Source organism: Pseudochaenichthys georgianus, chromosome 3, assembly GCF_902827115.2.
Source record: "Pseudochaenichthys georgianus chromosome 3, fPseGeo1.2, whole genome shotgun sequence".
Classification (NCBI taxonomy): Eukaryota; Metazoa; Chordata; class Actinopteri; order Perciformes; family Channichthyidae; genus Pseudochaenichthys; species Pseudochaenichthys georgianus.
Genome location: NC_047505.1, coordinates 39,234,129 through 39,250,884, shown reverse-complemented (window position 1 = coordinate 39,250,884; position 16,756 = coordinate 39,234,129). Strand labels below are relative to the sequence as shown.

General features: G+C 43.9%; 1 protein-coding gene across 4 annotated transcripts in view; it reads left to right on the top strand.

Moving 5' to 3' along the window:
• Nucleotides 1–16,756, top strand: part of gse1b (Gse1 coiled-coil protein b) — a 183,046-nt gene that overhangs the window by 132,546 nt on the left and 33,744 nt on the right. The window contains exon 1 of one of the 4 annotated variants that reach the window (XM_034074738.1): nt 6,830–7,058. The exons of the other annotated variants lie outside the window; for them this stretch is intronic. The gene's annotated coding sequence lies outside the window, so the exon portion shown is untranslated. Of the gene's footprint in view, nt 1–6,829; nt 7,059–16,756 lie in introns of those variants that run through there. 4 annotated transcript variants of the gene reach the window in all.

Sequence of the window (16,756 nt, the reverse complement as noted above, 5' to 3'; positions counted from 1 at the left end):
AAACACTTGTTGCTCTTCACTATCAACACACACTCCTCACACCAGACTCATTGGAGCGCAACGCAGCCCAAACTGTCCGTTATCCATTATGCATTCATTGCATATATCCAAAATGTCCCCAACATTTTAAGAAGGTGCACTTCAGCCGTGATGGGAGCCTCTTCAGAGGTCCAACACTTTGAATGAAAAGCATGATTTGGCCTTAACACTTGTTGTGAGGCCTTGACATTTGGTCCAAATGAACAAAGCCCCCCCGCCACTCACGCCACCACACACAACCACGTCTCAGGCTGGTTGAATAAACAAGATCACTTCAAAGCAGCTCAGTGGCCGTGCCAACAGGCCTGAGAGGAGAGGAGAGGAAGGGAGGGAGGGAGGGAGTGCAACACTGGAATGAATCAGGAGGGAGGGGGATGGAGGGATATGTGAGCGTGACTGCTATTAATGGCCTAATAATGTATTGGGCTGTTTTGGCAGTTGTGAAAAGGGTGAAGGGGGGCAGAGGGGAGAGGAAAAGAGGTTGACAGCATGTCACGGCGAGTTAAAAGAAAGCTGGGAGAAGAGAGAAAGGCCTTGTTTGTGGGGCTAAATGCTGTAAATAACATCAGAGTGCAGCTAAATGGAAATCAATGCAATTAGCCTATTAGCATGAGCTTGAACTCACACTGGCGGTTGCTGCCTCTCTCTCCCTCTCTCTTTGCTTCCCCTGCATGTTTCATAAGTGTCATGTAGAAATGTCGACCTTAAAACATAGTGCTGTGTGTATGTTAGGAATGTTCAGTGTGAACCTGTCAAGTGGGTACGCTGGGATGTCCCTGTTAAACGCCACTGCAAGCGTAATGATTTCTTTTGGATTTGCATAACCCCCTTAATCACCCGTATTTTAATACCTTACAAATGCACGGGGAGATTATGCTGTTAGTCATAATTAGATAAATAATTGGTTTGGCTATCATCGCTTTTGTGCCATCTGTTTGAGGGTGTGTGTGTGTGTGTGTGTGTGTGTGTGTGTGTGTGTGTGTGTGTGTGTGTGTGTGTGTGTGTGTGTGTGTGTGTGTGTGTGTGTGTGTGTGTGTGTGTGTGTGTGTGTGTGTGTGTGTGTGTGTGTGTGTGTGTGTGTGTGTGTGTGTGTGAGAGAAGGGTTTATGGATTATGGATTTAATTGAGATGAAAAGGAAACACAAGTCACCAAAAATATTGTTATTGTAGTTTCCCATTGAAATTCCTTCATCATACCCGTGTATCCTTGTCATAAGCTGTGTCATGAAACTCCATCCTGTGCTTAGCTCCTTAAACATTATCAACCACTGATATCAGAACCTTCATTGAAACTCAGTGACACATCAAATTCCTTAATTACTGTAAAGTAATCTAGGCTAAGAGCTGCTTCATCTGTTGAATTGCTTTGTTTGCTGTCAAACTGTTCAATTGCAACGTACAGCGCTATAGCACCACTCATTGCCATGTGTGTGTGTGTGTGTGTGTAATGTGCTTTCCCAGATGTACAGGTGTTTGTAAAAACAACTCAACGCTTTGTGTCTCCTCCATATCAGCTTTCTTTTTTCCTCTGTTCTCAACAAACCCATACAGTAACATCTGCTGCTGCGTGACGTGCATCCACATGTCTCCATCTTGTCTTGTCCCATCGTTCCTTTCCCCACTCTCTAATTGTATCCTTTCTCCCTCCCCCCCATCTGCACCCTTTACCCTCCCTTTATTGTTTGCTGTAAGAATGACAGTAAAAAGGAAATGTCCGCAACCTGTCATCCCATAATCCCTCTCTTCATCTTTCCTTCCTTCTTTCTTTGTAAGAGAGTGGTTATTCTGGTTGCCTTTTTCTGCTGCTGACTTGAGGGGAACAGGCGGCGGGGCTTCATCTCTACAATGGCAGTGAAGAGGGAACCATTTGATCTAATTAGTAGCTGCGATGTTCATCTCTTAACTATCTGCTGCTGCAGTTAGAGCAGTATAAGTACAGAGTGTGTATTTGTGCAATTGTATGAGTATATGTTTATATATTTGACTTTGTGTGTATGCATATGAGCAAAGTACATAGAGGGTTAAGACTGTCTATGTGCTCTGAACATTCACTGACAGCTAACAATTAGCTGCCGCCAGCGTGGCTAATAGAGGAGTGTACATTGTTAATTATGTCACAGCAGAGAGGTGGGAAGGTGGAATACATTTGAATAATGGGAGGAATGATATAACAGAGGGCTTTTAAATTCCTCTGCCCTTTTGCATGTGTAATCAAGGGTGTCTGTGGGTGCTTGTGTCCACTCAGGCCCAAGGGGCTGTCAAACATTCATAATGATATAACAAATGCACACATGGCCCTCACACACACACACATCCTCTCTGTCTTTCTCTCCCTACCTTACACCAACGGTAACAGTGGGAGGCGTGAGAGACAGAGGGTCCGTCTAAGTAGTGCGCTCGTGCCTGGTTTTCCAGATCAATGATGTGTGGCTGGGTGATCGATGTGAGGGCTTAGCGGAGTGGAGAGAGCTAATGGGCAGGTCAGTGGCTCAGACACATCCTGGCTCCCCCTGCCTATTACCACTACGTCTGTTAATAGGCCTCACCACACTCCCCTGTTGCTCTCTCACACACACACACACACACACACACACACACACACACACACACACACACACACACGCTTGGATAGGGAGGAGGGAACACAGCCAGGCTCAATTCCCAGACCTACTCCCTACTCCTTGTTTTAACCCTTGGCTCTTCCACACATCTATTTTTTTCTCTAGTTTCTTGTTCTGTTTTTTGCCCTTTGACCTGTTTTTTTTACAGCAAGCCTTTGGAGCTACACCATATGGTGATGCATATGTATGTATGTAAATGTGGGGTGGGGCAGATAAGCACCATATTTAGAGCCATGTAAAGTAAATATGAAAGAGATTACTCTGCAACTCTCATTTAATCTCCTCAAAGTCTGGGTCTGAAGACAGCCCATCCCCTGCATTTCTAATTGGCTGAAGGATACGTACAGGTTGTGATTGGTCCTGTGTGGCGTTCAGTCAGGAGGGGTCTGGTGGTGTTTGGATGTGAGGCTGGGGTCTGGGTCAAAGGGTCAGGCAATGAACTGCTCTGTATCTCTAATGGGACTGTATTAGATGTTGTTGGTGCTTTGTTTGTTTGCAAATCTGTAGTCCAAAAGCACTCAATTTTTCTTTTTTTATGATTATATATTGTATATTTACAATACTTTCAGAATATATGATAGTCTACTTGAAATGTTATATGCTAAAACCTTATGGGAATGTCCATTTGGTTGAGCTTTTGTTTTAGGATGTATGTGTTATACGTATGGGCAGACATCATTCAGGTAGTAAATTCACGAGTATATTCAACTGTTTTATTTTAACACAGAAATGAGCTAAACATATGTTTGAGATTGCAGTTTTGTTGCAGGGACATTGTATTGAATTGCATTCGATTTAAAAATAATTGCCAACAATTGTTCTATTAGTTTCAGCCATTTTGTATTGAAATGAATCAAGAAAAGAATCACCCGATTAATTCGTAATGAAAAAGATCGTTAGCTGCAGCTTCCTTTCTGCTGTTATACTGACCCCATTAGTCATATGTGTAGGACAGCTGGGCACAGCTGTGTGTTAACACATGGATGACAGCAGGTCAGTCAGCAAGGTGAACAAGCAGTGCAGGACATCACTCATCCTTGTTATCGCTCATTTTTCTTACTCCCTCCTTACATCCAACCCTCTCTCTTGCTTGCTTAACCTGTCACTTTGAGCATCCCTCTTCTCTTCCTTCTGGCATCTGATCTGCATGTTAATTACCTCTGTCGCCTTCGTTTAAAATTTGCCTGAGAAGGATGTGACACACACCCCAGAGGTATGCCCTGCAGCCCTCACTCACACAAGCACACACACATGTACATACACACAGCCTGTTGTTTTTTTTGTTCTGGGTTTATGCTTAGATTGCTGGTTTGCTAAGATGTTGTGTGGGTGATGGAGGTAGGGAGCAAAGCCTATAGGCTGCATACAATAGTAAAAGGGGCCATATGTTTAGAAGGGTGGCTGAAGTATTTTCTAACCCATCCCCTCTGAATGTGTATCCCCATGGCGAAAGCTAAAAGCGCTGCCACTTGTCGTCCACATAATGGAGGAAAGGCAGGAGGTGGGGGCAGTTTGTGCCATTTGCCTTTGAGAGGAGCAATGGAGTTCAAAAAGGAGGTTAAAGAGCCATTCTTTGAAGATGCCGAGGGGGAGGAAAGCGGCATGCTTTCACAGTGCTGGGCAATGTATTCATCAGACTCCATCATCAAAGTGAATACGTACATTTTACTTGGAAGATCTGGAATGAGTTGCGGGTTGACAAGGTGTGTGATTCCATCATAGCTCTAATAATTAGAACCATTTTTAATACAATCTCTCCAACACTCACTCACGCTCTCTTCCTCAGCAACAAGGCTGTGTCTCTGTTGGCTGATAGATATAATGAATTTAACAGCAGTCAGATCCTTCAAAAGCCTCTCAAAAGCTTAAGCCCCTTTATTAAATTAAGCTAACGATGCCTAAGGCCAGGTCCGCTGCTGAGAGGGAAAGAGAGAAGGAGGGAAAGAGAGAGAAAGATGAGGGGTAGAGAGAGGGAGAGATTTGGGAGGGAAAGGCTGCAGAGATAAGGAGACGGGGGAGAAGGCAATGATAGAAACAAGGATGTGAAATGGCCAGTAGTCAAATGGGAATGGTGGGAATGGGGTTTAGTATCAAATAAAGAAGGTGGAGGAGAGGAGGAGGAGGAGGAGGAGGAGGAGAAGAGGAATACCCTGCAGCCTCCCAAAGCTGCACAGTGCTGCACCTGCGGCTGAGAAGAGGAATAGCAATCAGGCAAAGGCTCGTTGTGGGAGATTCACAGCGCAAATGTGTATTTTTAAAAGTATGTAATGAACACATAAATGTTTAACTATTCTGTTGAGTTTTAAAATGGGTTAAAGCTTTTATCAGACTTGTTATGGTAATGACATTGTGCGATAAAAGCTGAATCCTTGTCTTTATTTAGAGTGGGTAGGAAAGTGGCACAGTGTATACAGTTTATTTTAGAATATGTATCGATGCAATGTTTTTAAGCATATTCACCAGTGATGAACATCATGCTGAGCTTGTGTCTCCAGTTGGGGCTGCCTTTCACCCACAAAATAATTAGGCATTTGTTGACCAGTTTATTGGGTGGTTTACTAATCAAATAACAGTTTTACAGGATCTAGTGTGTACCAAAACATATTTGTGACTATTATTGTGATGCCAAATATAATTCTCTGGTAACGACATATCCCTAATAGCAATGACTAATCACCAGAACTGACTAAAGACTAAGAGCTCATTAGTGATCAGTGATAAAAAGACCATAGAAAATGACTAATTGAGTAAAAAATTAAGTCAACCAAGACATTTAAATACCCAAATGGGAGATTATTTGACTAATTGAACAGAAGGGGGCTGCGTTGCTGTTTAGAGATCTGTCCTGGGGGTAGCATGTGTACAGACAGCAGGCAGATCAAAGGCTGAGGTCTCCGTGCTGCATCGTTAGTCAGATACCTCGTCTACCTGCTCTCTCTCACTCTTTCTCTCGGGTCAAGTAGAGGTGAGGGATACACTATCATTCAGATGAAAGACACGACACACGGGCATTATCCTGAACTGCAGAAATACATCTTTGCACACTCACGCACACAACATTCACTCTCTCATGAGGGTCATGGCGCCTAACGAGCATCACTGTGTTTGTTGGGCTTTGTCTCTTTTCTATTGCTCTCATGTTCTGTCAGTGTGTAGAAGAAGGCTAAGACACATCATTTATCATTAGGCTTGTGTTTGATCCAATGCATTGCAGCAGTAAGCGAATTACAAATTGTTAGAAGGGCCTCATCCTCCGCTTCCTCCCCAGCAATCACCTGCTTAATCCTTATTTTCATCCTCAGTGTTGGGAGCACACCCTGTCTTTACTGCTTACAAGCTTGGCTTTGATTGTACAGCCTGTGCAGTGGCTGGTATCTAATCCACAGTGAAACCATTGATAAGCTAGACAGGGGGAGAGGTTGTCAGCTGGGGCTTCTCTGTGCTTTTGGTGGGTGGCTGTCCCCTTGTGGACACTTGATGGAATTACTCTCTCCTTTTTGTAAACCTACTGTATACAGTATGGCCATGCAATATTAGTAGCAAAACAAAAGGGTCCATTTCCTTAATATCTGTAACTAATTTGAAACTGTGATATTTATCCAGATTTATGAGTGAGAACTAACATGTCACAAGACCTAGCCTCACATGCTTTTAGGGATAACTAATCTACTATTATGGGTTGGATGTATTATTGGAAAAATACTATAACGTACAGCAAGTTTAGTGTATACACACCACTAAGGACACATACATGTACACTATCATTTAGATAGGGAATTTGTTAGTGTTTCTTTATGGAGTTGGCATTTCATTAGAAAGACAATCCCTGTTAAGAAAATACAACATAGCATATTTAAAATAATTTATGTCAAACTAAATATAATTCGGCAATGCTCAATCAAATGAACCACATTTTATTTTAGAATAATAGATAACATTGCTATTGATGTTGTCTCCACTCATCTGTCTCAGAGAACTTGCAGATTTTGGGTTATGTTGATGAACAGGAAGTGACTCTCTCTGTCCTGGTTGGGGATGGACAGGACATTCTTTATCCTATTGCGGGGACAATGCGGGGTCAGCCCTGTGGACTGGAGGCGTGACGGGGGGAGCAGGTGCTTCTACCCCCCGCCCCCTTCAGGCTGGTCTGTCTGTCTGTCTGTCCGGCCCCCGCCGGAGAGGAAGCTCCACCTCCCGGCTCCAGCAGCCGGCCGCCTCTCTCCTCCTCTCCCCGGCTCTGCTCCGTCCCTGTGGCCTCGCTAGGCGTCCGAGCTTCCTGCGTGACAACAAAAGTGCAGACTCTCTGTTCTCGACGGAGGGATGGATCCGCGCTTTCACCGCTAACGGAGCGAGAGATTTACTCATTTATAAACACTGGATTAGCCCTACTTGTTTGCGGTGAGTGACTCTTGAGTAAATCTGTAGTTGTGTTTTCAAACCCGGAGGTTGTTGGTGTAAACGAACGAGCATACGGCGAGGGTTTTGTTGAGGAAGTAATTACGATATCAAGGAAACGGGTGCTGCTAGTTTTTTCCCATTTTTTTCGAAGGTCGGTGGCGAGCCCTTGTGTACGCGGATGTGCGTGTGAGCTTTCGTGTGTGTGTGCTTTAGTGTGTGTGAAAAAGAGACGGAAAAGAGAGTCATTGCAACTAAAAAAGGAAAACTCCGATGCGTTTAGTATGTTAGCTGTTTTTCTCGTTTAGTTTTTTTAATTCATTGTTTATATTCCGCCTTGTTACATATTTTTAGGCAAGCTTTTTGAAAAAACAGATTAGCGTAAAGGTCTGAAAGGAATATCGGGCGACCTCCCATCCCTTCAAATTAACTTCTTGTAACATTGTTACTGGGGCGCTGTTGTGATTATTATGTAAGGCGCAGCCTCAGAGGGTTTCTGAGGAAGCCATTTACGCTCACTGATGCCCTTTATATACAATTATATTGTTGGCTTGACTTGGTTGGTAATTCGTGGTCTCCACCAGTCCTGCTGGCTCCTTCAAAATGATCGGAGAGCGTTTGGTTAGGACCGCTCCTCCAGAGCCTTCCTGAAAGGGACTTTTTCTGCTTAAATGTGACTGTGACTGCAATAGTGACACATGTTGACCATTTGGTGCTCTTGGGTGAAGGGTGTGCGTGTGTGCGCTCGCGTGTATGCGTGCGCGTGGCAGGTGGACCGTGTTGAATCACTTCCCACGCGCTCCTTCACTTCTCTTGAACTGCAGGCGCGTACAACAGCTGCTTCTGTAGAGAACACACACACTTAAGCACACAAACTCGCACGCACCACTAACCACGCTCATCACACACCTCTCGGGCTTAAAACACGGTCTACAAACACAGCCGTGAAGCAACAGGCTTTACTGAGCACGCTGTGCTGCGGGTTGAGTTTATCTGCAGCCAGAAGCTGGAGCCGCGTTGTGTGCTTTAGCTGCTGCTGATAAGGTTAGCCCTAACTGCAGGGAATTAGAGCCTCTGGTTTTTATAGTGACACTGTCCTACTGCTGTGTTCAACAGCGCCTGTCTAGAACTGGAAATAGGTCATTCATTACATTGGGCATAATGTCACCTATACTCCTTTATTATCTTACTATAACTTACATGGTTTACAGCCTGGACCAGAAATGGCTCACAAAGGCACGAGGTTCAGAAGGCTTCTATGAGGGTTACACAGTTAACACAGGAAAACAATCGTGCTGTTATTGTTCTATTTCTCTTGTTGTTCACACTACTTGCTGTCCAAAAGAAAAAGAAAATCATTCAAAATAGTTTCTAATTAGACATCAGATTGTGATCACCCAGGATGTTTGTGGCCAGTGCTTGATAAGGTGCAAGGTGTACTGAATTTGAAATCATAAAACAACGCCCTGCAAACAACACACTTGTTTTGAATTGTGTGATTACAGGAATCTGAAAATATGTCACATGTATCTTGTGATCAATCCCATGTGTGTTTTGATGTGCTGATTAAGCCTTAGTGGATGCATGTGCTCTGAGTAATTCAGTTGTATTAGGAATTTATCTTCTGAGCTATCACCTTTACCACTGATGGCAAGTCGTTAGTGCACTATTACCACTTCTTTACAGGAAACCCCTCACTGAACACACACACTTCTAGCATTTGACCCATGACTGCTGTCACAGGTTTATCTCAAATGGCTTCCTTTTAGCAAAATTGCCACAAATCTTTGCATGTAATATTTTAATAGAAAAATCAATACAGTGTTTTAGAGAGTCAATACAGTGTCAGAAAAGTATACTGTGACACTAAAGTGTATCATACACCCCTCTTTTTGCTATTCATGTCTTTCAGTTTGACTCGTCTGCTATTCTCGGCTATGTGTCTTTCAACCACAGCATACTGTGGTCATTTGTGATATGTTAAATAGCAAGAAGTTAACTGTATGCTTATTCTGAACCAAAACACAACTTCGCACAGTTTAGTTTGTTCCCCGACTGGACACAATGGAAAAACGTACAATAATAGTGATTTTTAAATGTACTTATTTAAACGTGTTGCATTCTTGACAGACTCATCCAAATGATCACATAGAAATGGAAGAAAAAAACCTTCAAATATTTATGTGGCAGAGATCTCAGATTTGAATCTCTTCTGAAATGCAAAGAAGTGTTCTTTATATGTCAACCAAATGTCCTGAATACTACATGTGTTGCCAGTTCTTATTTACACAGAGACACACTACGCAACAGGAACACATCTTCCTTGGCAGAAGCTATGAGCTAGCTGGGTCTTGGTGGATGTACCCTCCCTTGTCGCAGACTTACATGTGTCTGATGGTTTGGGACACGATAAGACGAGTGTAAGATGATTCATGCAAATCTTGCTCTGAGGATCAACATTTCTCGCTTGTGATCTTCCATTTAAAAGTTGACGAACCCTTATACTGTGACGGTGCCTATCCGAGGCTGGCACAGTTCAGGTGTCGTGGAGCTGTTTGTCATGCTGCGGCAGCCTGCAGTGCTGCGAGTGTCTGGGGGCTAGACGGCAGCTGTGTTGAGCAGAGTGTTGGTGACAGTTTGTCTGTGGCAACAGCACCTGGCTCTGTTTAGAGAGTGATTAGGAGAGTCCCAAGCAGCTCCCCATACTGTTTACACAAGGAGCCTGGAGTTAAAGGTGACCCACTTTGCATTTCCTTATCAACAGCCCCCATTGATAGCTTTGAATAGCACTGACTGTAAAGAGGCCTTTGCATGGGTTTACATAGTTTCCTATTAGAGAATGGGATGCGTTTGACTGGTCAAGGCTTAGATTTGACTAGCATTACAACAATGTCCTGAGGTGGTATGAACATGTAGACACACACACACACACACACACACACACACACACACACACACACACACACACACACACACACACACACCGCTCTCTTTTTGTGTCAGTGCAGGGTTGCTGTGTGGTCTGTGTGCGCGTGTGTGAGAAACAACTGTATATGCTGTTTAGGAAATACAGGTTCACCTCTCTCTCTCTTCATCCCCGTGTCTATCTCTCTCTCTCCTTCTTCTTCTTCTGTCACCCTAGCTCGAAGGGATAGATTAAGTGTGAGTGATGTGTGTCAAGCGTCCTCCACTGGGTGTTAAAAACAGGTTGTAAAGGTTAGCTGCAAATGTGATGCATTGAAGACAGCTGAACAAATAGGTCATGAAGTATTAATCTGATGGGAGGGTGAGCAGACAGTGGAGAGGATATACCTGTACAGACTGACATGGGCACAGATAGAGGAAGACATTTTATAATTAGATAGAGCCAAACACTTCCTGTGGCTCATGCCTTTTGTTCTCATGCCTACTGCTTTTTGCAACATAATCACTGATAATGCTTCTTATCACTTTGTGTGTGTGTAAGTGTGTTTACTCTCCGTGTGTGAGGACAAGCCTAACCTGCTCTGCCTGTGTACAGACACATGTCACCTTAATGTTTCACCACAAGGTATTGTATATGTGCGTGAGTGAGATACGTGTGATACTAGCTTTATAAGATGTTAAGGGTATGGACTTAATTTGCCTGTCACACACACACTCACACACACTCACACTTGGTTACAGACCTCATAGATTTATAGAGAATTAATTGTACATGCAATAAAACGTTTTAGATATCACACAACACAGTTGCCTTATCTCTAATGATAGCTGGGAAGAAGTATGTATCGTAAACAAGGGTTGGACTTCCCAATAGAAACTGCTTTAAAGATTGCACAGTTAGTACAGTTAGTTCATATAACTGCTGTTGGTGATAAGTAGAGCACTTTTGTGAGAGTGTAAATGAGAATAGTAACCCTAATGTGTAGGTTAAAGTCTTAAGTAATTGATTGTCCCACTTTGCTTTCTCTTAAACACATCTCACACACTTTGTGTACATTGGACTTCGGGAAGTAGTAAAAGCTAAAAACGGGTTGTATAGCTTCCATTACCTGGGGAGTAAGTTCATATGGAGGTGTTGCTGAACATAAACAGCACCTTTCACTCTCATATCTTCCTCAGTGGGTATAGGTGGGTGTGGCAAGCAGATGTTAACAGGAGCCGTCACCTTGTTTGACCCTTTTCTCCACAGGAGCGAGATCATTTTTTTTCAACCTTAACATTTATTTCTTTACTTGAGCACTTCACAAAAAAATCTTTCTCTTGACTAAGCTTGATCAAATATTTAATTGTACTTCTTCCTCCACAGTTTGTAATTCAATCTTTTTTGCATTTTTGTTTGCCTAACTTTTTTAGTGCTGTTTAAAATGAATCTCAAACCAGCTGAGTAGAGGCAGTCACGCTGACTGTGTGGTTATGAAATCCCATGCTTCAAGACCAATTCCATGAACTGCATGGGACACATACTGCTATCGTGTCCCTTGTGATTTAAGTTTGACAAGAGCACAGCACAGTGCTCGGCAGTGAGGGAACTACCAGCAACACAAAGTAAACCTTGTTTGTATTCTCAATGTTCACACACAAAAGTCAGTCCTGCTACATCAGCATACAAAACCCTGTTCTAGATATCCTAAGATTATGAGTATGTTTTTGTTGTTGTTTGCTTCTGTCGTTTTCATACCCCAGGGCCTGATAAGCATTGGCCGAACAAACACAACACAGGCAATATGAGAGCAGTAGATAAGCAAATCATACACACACTCAATACTGACCGTACTTGACTATTGCCCTTTCCAAATAGGGCCTCTTTCATTCAGCATTTTTTGGTGTGTGTTCCTCTTCACATACAATACTGTGTGTGTCTATATGTCTAGTCTTTGTGCTTCCTCCAGTCACACTCTCACAGTATAACCCAGCATTGTGCTAAAGGCTACTCTTTCGACAAAGGCCTTTTCTTTTGCTATCAAATCATCATCTCTCTTTTCCTCTGTATCTGTGTCTGCTTCTATTTCTCTTCAACATGTCTGTCGCCTCTCTTTCTCTTCCTCTGTCCGAGATATCTGCTGTGACTGTCATATCATGTGTCTGTTTGAAGTGGCTTTTGTGGCCATGTGTTTTAATCGGCTCATGGACAGAGCGGCATGCCTGTGTTGGTAGAGTCCACAGTTGCCGTGTTAAACGTGCTCTCACACAAGATCTAGTTCCAAGATACATTTGTTTTTTATCTGGCTGGTATTTACATTACTGAAGGGTATCCATTTTGGGGCACTGCCTTTTAACTTCTGTTATATCATAGTTTCACATCAACCATATGTGCTTCCCCTGTGCACTACCACAATATCTAAATAGATACAATTAAGACATAGGAAACAAGAATTCCACATTAAAGCCATTGCTGCTCACTGGGAGTTGCCTGTTGACGATACGTTTATTTTTATCTTCTTGTTTTGTCTTAACCAAAAGCCCCCGAACTCTAAATGTACTTGTTTACTCTAACACATGCACAACAGAAGCACGAAAATCTCCTTATTTGAAAGGTTGTTTTCACAATTCTGCCTTATAAATCATGAAAAGATTAATTCATTTTCATTATAGTTACAGTTAACTTTTTGTTGTTTAACCAATTCATTCAGCTTTACCTTAAGTTGGGGTCATAAGGAACCTATAGGAATGTTATAGACATCTCCTGTGTATCGGAAAGTCATGAGAAGTTGTGCTTTGGGAAGAATGGGCCATTCATTTGTCAGCACATTTGCGGAGGTCTGATTTTGACGAGTTGCACACATTCCACAGGTCCAGCTGACAACCGAGCAATACTAATGCGAGATTGATTGTAATCCTTCTCTACATATTAGATTTTCAAGAACACATGAAGACCCATCAGGAATAATGTGGTTTGACACTCAAACATTTTGTGGAATATTAAACAAATATTCTAATGAAATACTTAAAAGAACAACAGACACCATGGCTCTCTGCTCTGTGACCAATAGAGTGCCACAGTGACTTTGTTCAGTCGGATAATCTCCACATGTCTACCCTACTTTTATAATTTTCGAATCATAAATCTAATCAATAGATTTATGATCGATAGATTTATGATTCAAAATCATAAAAGTATGGTAGACATGTGGAGATTATCCGACTGAACAAAACGTGATCCGTCTCTTAAATGTGTGTCAACCACAGACCTTATTTCGAGCTATTTTCTTATGGAGGAATTGCATTGCTTTTTTGTCGAAGGAACCCATGCGCAGCTTACTTCCGGGTTTTAGGACGCGTCACTGTGGCACTCTATAGAGACCTTGTCATTGTGGCTTCTCACCAAGATATATGTGGCCATGGCGACGGCATGGTGTCTCCTGCTCACCTAGAAGGAAGAGGTTCACTCATCAGTCCATACAGCATCCACACATTCAGACAAGCACACACATGCACAAGCAGGAACACACACCAATTATACCAATTACAAGATTACAACAGGGCAACTCTTAGCAACCAGACCCCGCTATGGAAAGTGTGTGTGTGTGTGTGTGTGTGTGTGTGTGTGTGTGTGTGTGTGTGTGTGTGTGTGTGTGTGTGTGTGTGTGTGTGTGTGTGTGTGTGTGTGTGTGTGTGTGTGTGTGTGTGTGTGTGTGTGTGTGTGTGTGTGTGTGTGTGTGTGTGTGTGTGTGTGTGTGTGTGTGTGTGTGTGTGGTGTGTGTGTGTGTGTGTGTGTGTGTGTGTGTGTGTGTGTGTGTGTGTGTGTGTGTGTGTGTGTGTGTGTGTGTGTGTGTGTGTGTGTGTGTGTGTGTGTGTGTGTGTGTGGCCACTTGGGAGTCAGGGCCCATACAGGGCACTTGGAGTGCTAATTAGGCAACCACAACCCAGCAGAGTACATCACAGAGAGAAAAAGAGAATGGAGGAGAGAGAGGTTGAACAGAGGATGAAGGGAGGGCTGCATGCAGGGGAGCCGGCAAAAACAGCGCTCATCTCCTGAGGAGCCTTGTAGAGGGAGAGAAGGAGGGAGAAAGTTAAAAGATGATGAAAACTGAAATATGTTGCATGCAGTGATGCCTTAGCGGTACAGAAAAACACAATGTATCCAGGTCTATGTGGGCTGTCTGCACCTAACAGCAGCACAGGTACAGAAACAAGGATAAGCTTCATTGTTTGCCTCTGTTTTTGTTTTGAGAATATGTGTGATCTGCTGCATCCGTCATATCTGCCTGCACTGCTGGGGAGGGCCACACTGCCACCTCCTCCTGTCTCTGTAGCAGGGGAGGTTGATTAAAAGAGAGAGTAGACAGACAGGACATGATGGTGAGTCAGAGCTGACTCCTCTCTCAGTGGAACAGCTGGGCAGGGGCTGAAGCTGGCGCTCTCATCAGGGGAGCGGCAGGGCTGTGTCCCCTTCAGCGAGAGGCTACGGAGGGCACAGCCATACAGACAGCAGCTTGACTCCTGGGGCAGGGACCACAAAGAGCCAGAGACACAGACAGAAGGCTCTTATGTATGTGTGTGTTCGCATGTGTGTGTTCACACTCTCTCAGCAGCGTTGTGAAGCGTAACCAGACTGTTCTGTCATACGCCCACGCTGGTGTCTCGGAGAACACAGCCACACACTCCCCAGATGACATGCGTGCGCACACACACAACCCCAGCCACCCCTACCACAGCCGCTGTGTAATTAACAGACAGAGGAAATGGCGCTGTTGGGGTGGGTGAGTCGGATGCAGGGAGGAGGAGAGAAGAGAAAATCATCTCAGCTCGTGCCTACCCTCAAGACACAATCTGCTTCTCTGTGGCTACTGTGTGTGTGTGTGTGTGTGTGTGTGTGTGTGTGTGTGTGTGTGTGTGTGTGTGTGTGTGTGTGTGTGTGTGTGTGTGTGTGTGTGTGTGTGTGTGTGTGTGTGTGTGTGTGTGTGTGTGTGTGTGTGTGTGTGTGTGAGAATAAAAGAGAGGAAGGTGAAGATAGGGAGAGACATGCCGGCTGGTCTTTTGAAATCTCTGTGTTTTTGTTGCAAGCTGCTGGCAGGCAGTTTCGGTGGGTGGGGGGGGGGGGGGTTGTGGTGGAGGAAAGGAATAGGAGGTGAGGGATGAATAATAAGGTGTGCGCCCACGTACACACTCGCATACACGGTCATATCATTTAAAGCCACACAAGGTAGAAGACAGGAAGACTGCTCTCTTTGCGTGTGTGTGCGTGTGCGTGCGCGTACACTCTCACTCAAACACATCCGTTCTACAGCGCCTGAGGGTAGATTGCTGTGACATCTCATCTCAGAAGTCAAACAAACCTGAACCACCAGAGCAGGATCATCCTAGTGTGTGTGGGTGTGTGTGTGTGTGTGTGTGTGTGTGTGTGTGTGTGTGTGTGTGTGTGTGTGTATGGCATCTGAGTTAAGGACCTGAGTGATATTTATAAACAATATATCAGTTAGTGTTGATTTTGTCAGCCACAGAGTTGTGTTTCCTGCTGTCATTCTGTCAGCAGTAGGTGTCAATTCAAAAACACTTTGCGTTGAAGCACTGTGGTTGAGGCTATTTTGCCCATGCTACATCCTGCTTTGCTCGGTGGGCACCCTGGTTGTATCTCTCTTCCTTCTATTCAGAAGTTTCCCTAATAATAAACTTCTAGCGTTCCCTCGTCCCATCCTCTTCATCCTGGCAGCACATCTTTACCCAGCTAGCAAGTCAGACTCATGATGACATTTACTCATCAAGCCTCTCCTGTATCTGTGGTTGAGATACTTATACAAGGTCACCTCATAGTTATTGTTTGAACCTGTATCCTTAGGATGAAGTATTCTTTTCCACTGAATGATGTCTCCATTATGTGACTATTATTGTGCTGTGCTATCACGAGCAACCGTGATCAGAGTTTGTGAATTGATCAATGAGGGGATTTCCTCTTATCTATGACCAGATGGCATGGTAAAGGGTGTTATCTTGAGGATGTGTTGGCTACTTGCTGATCTGCACAAACTGCAGCACATGTGTATCAACTGCAGCTCTTCACCTAATCCGTTAAATAAGGCTACAATCTGTTTATTATTCCTCCCTGTAGTATTTCAAACTCTTCTCCTTTCAGAAAAAGCATTACAAATATCTATATCCTAGCAAAGGAGAGATTATCTGATAACAGGGAAGGTGCTATGTGTTAGTGGAAAGTAAGAACAGGAATGTAGGAGTGGAAAACCACACAGGCTAGGTTTCATCGGAGCTACAGAAGTATTCAAAGCTGAGCACAGCAAGACGTTTAGGAATGGTGCTTCAGTTGCCTGCCTGACCACAAACATGAGCCAACCAGTTTATTACGTTGACATATTTATTGCTCATTTGAGGGCAGACACTGACCGGTTTGGCTTTGTTCCTAAGCAGCCACCGGTAAAAGGGCATCTGCTGCCCCAGTGAAGTTAAGCGTAGATACACAGTGTAGGCAGTACACTTTCAGACCATGATCATAATGTGTTGGCCAGGTTGGTGACTGGATCAGATAGATGGGTCTGCAGCACAGCCCTGCTAGTTTTAACGAGCTGATAGGCAAATCCCTTCGCTGCCACTGCATTATCTCCCCGCTGGCCAGGGCATACAGGAGCCAAGAGAGGTGTGTGTGTGTGTGTGTGTGTGTGTGTGTGTGTGTGTGTGTGTGTGTGTGTGTGTGTGTGTGTGTGTGTGTGTGTGTGTGTGTGTGTGTGTGTGTGTGTGGTGTGTGTGTGTGTGTGTGTGTGTGTGTG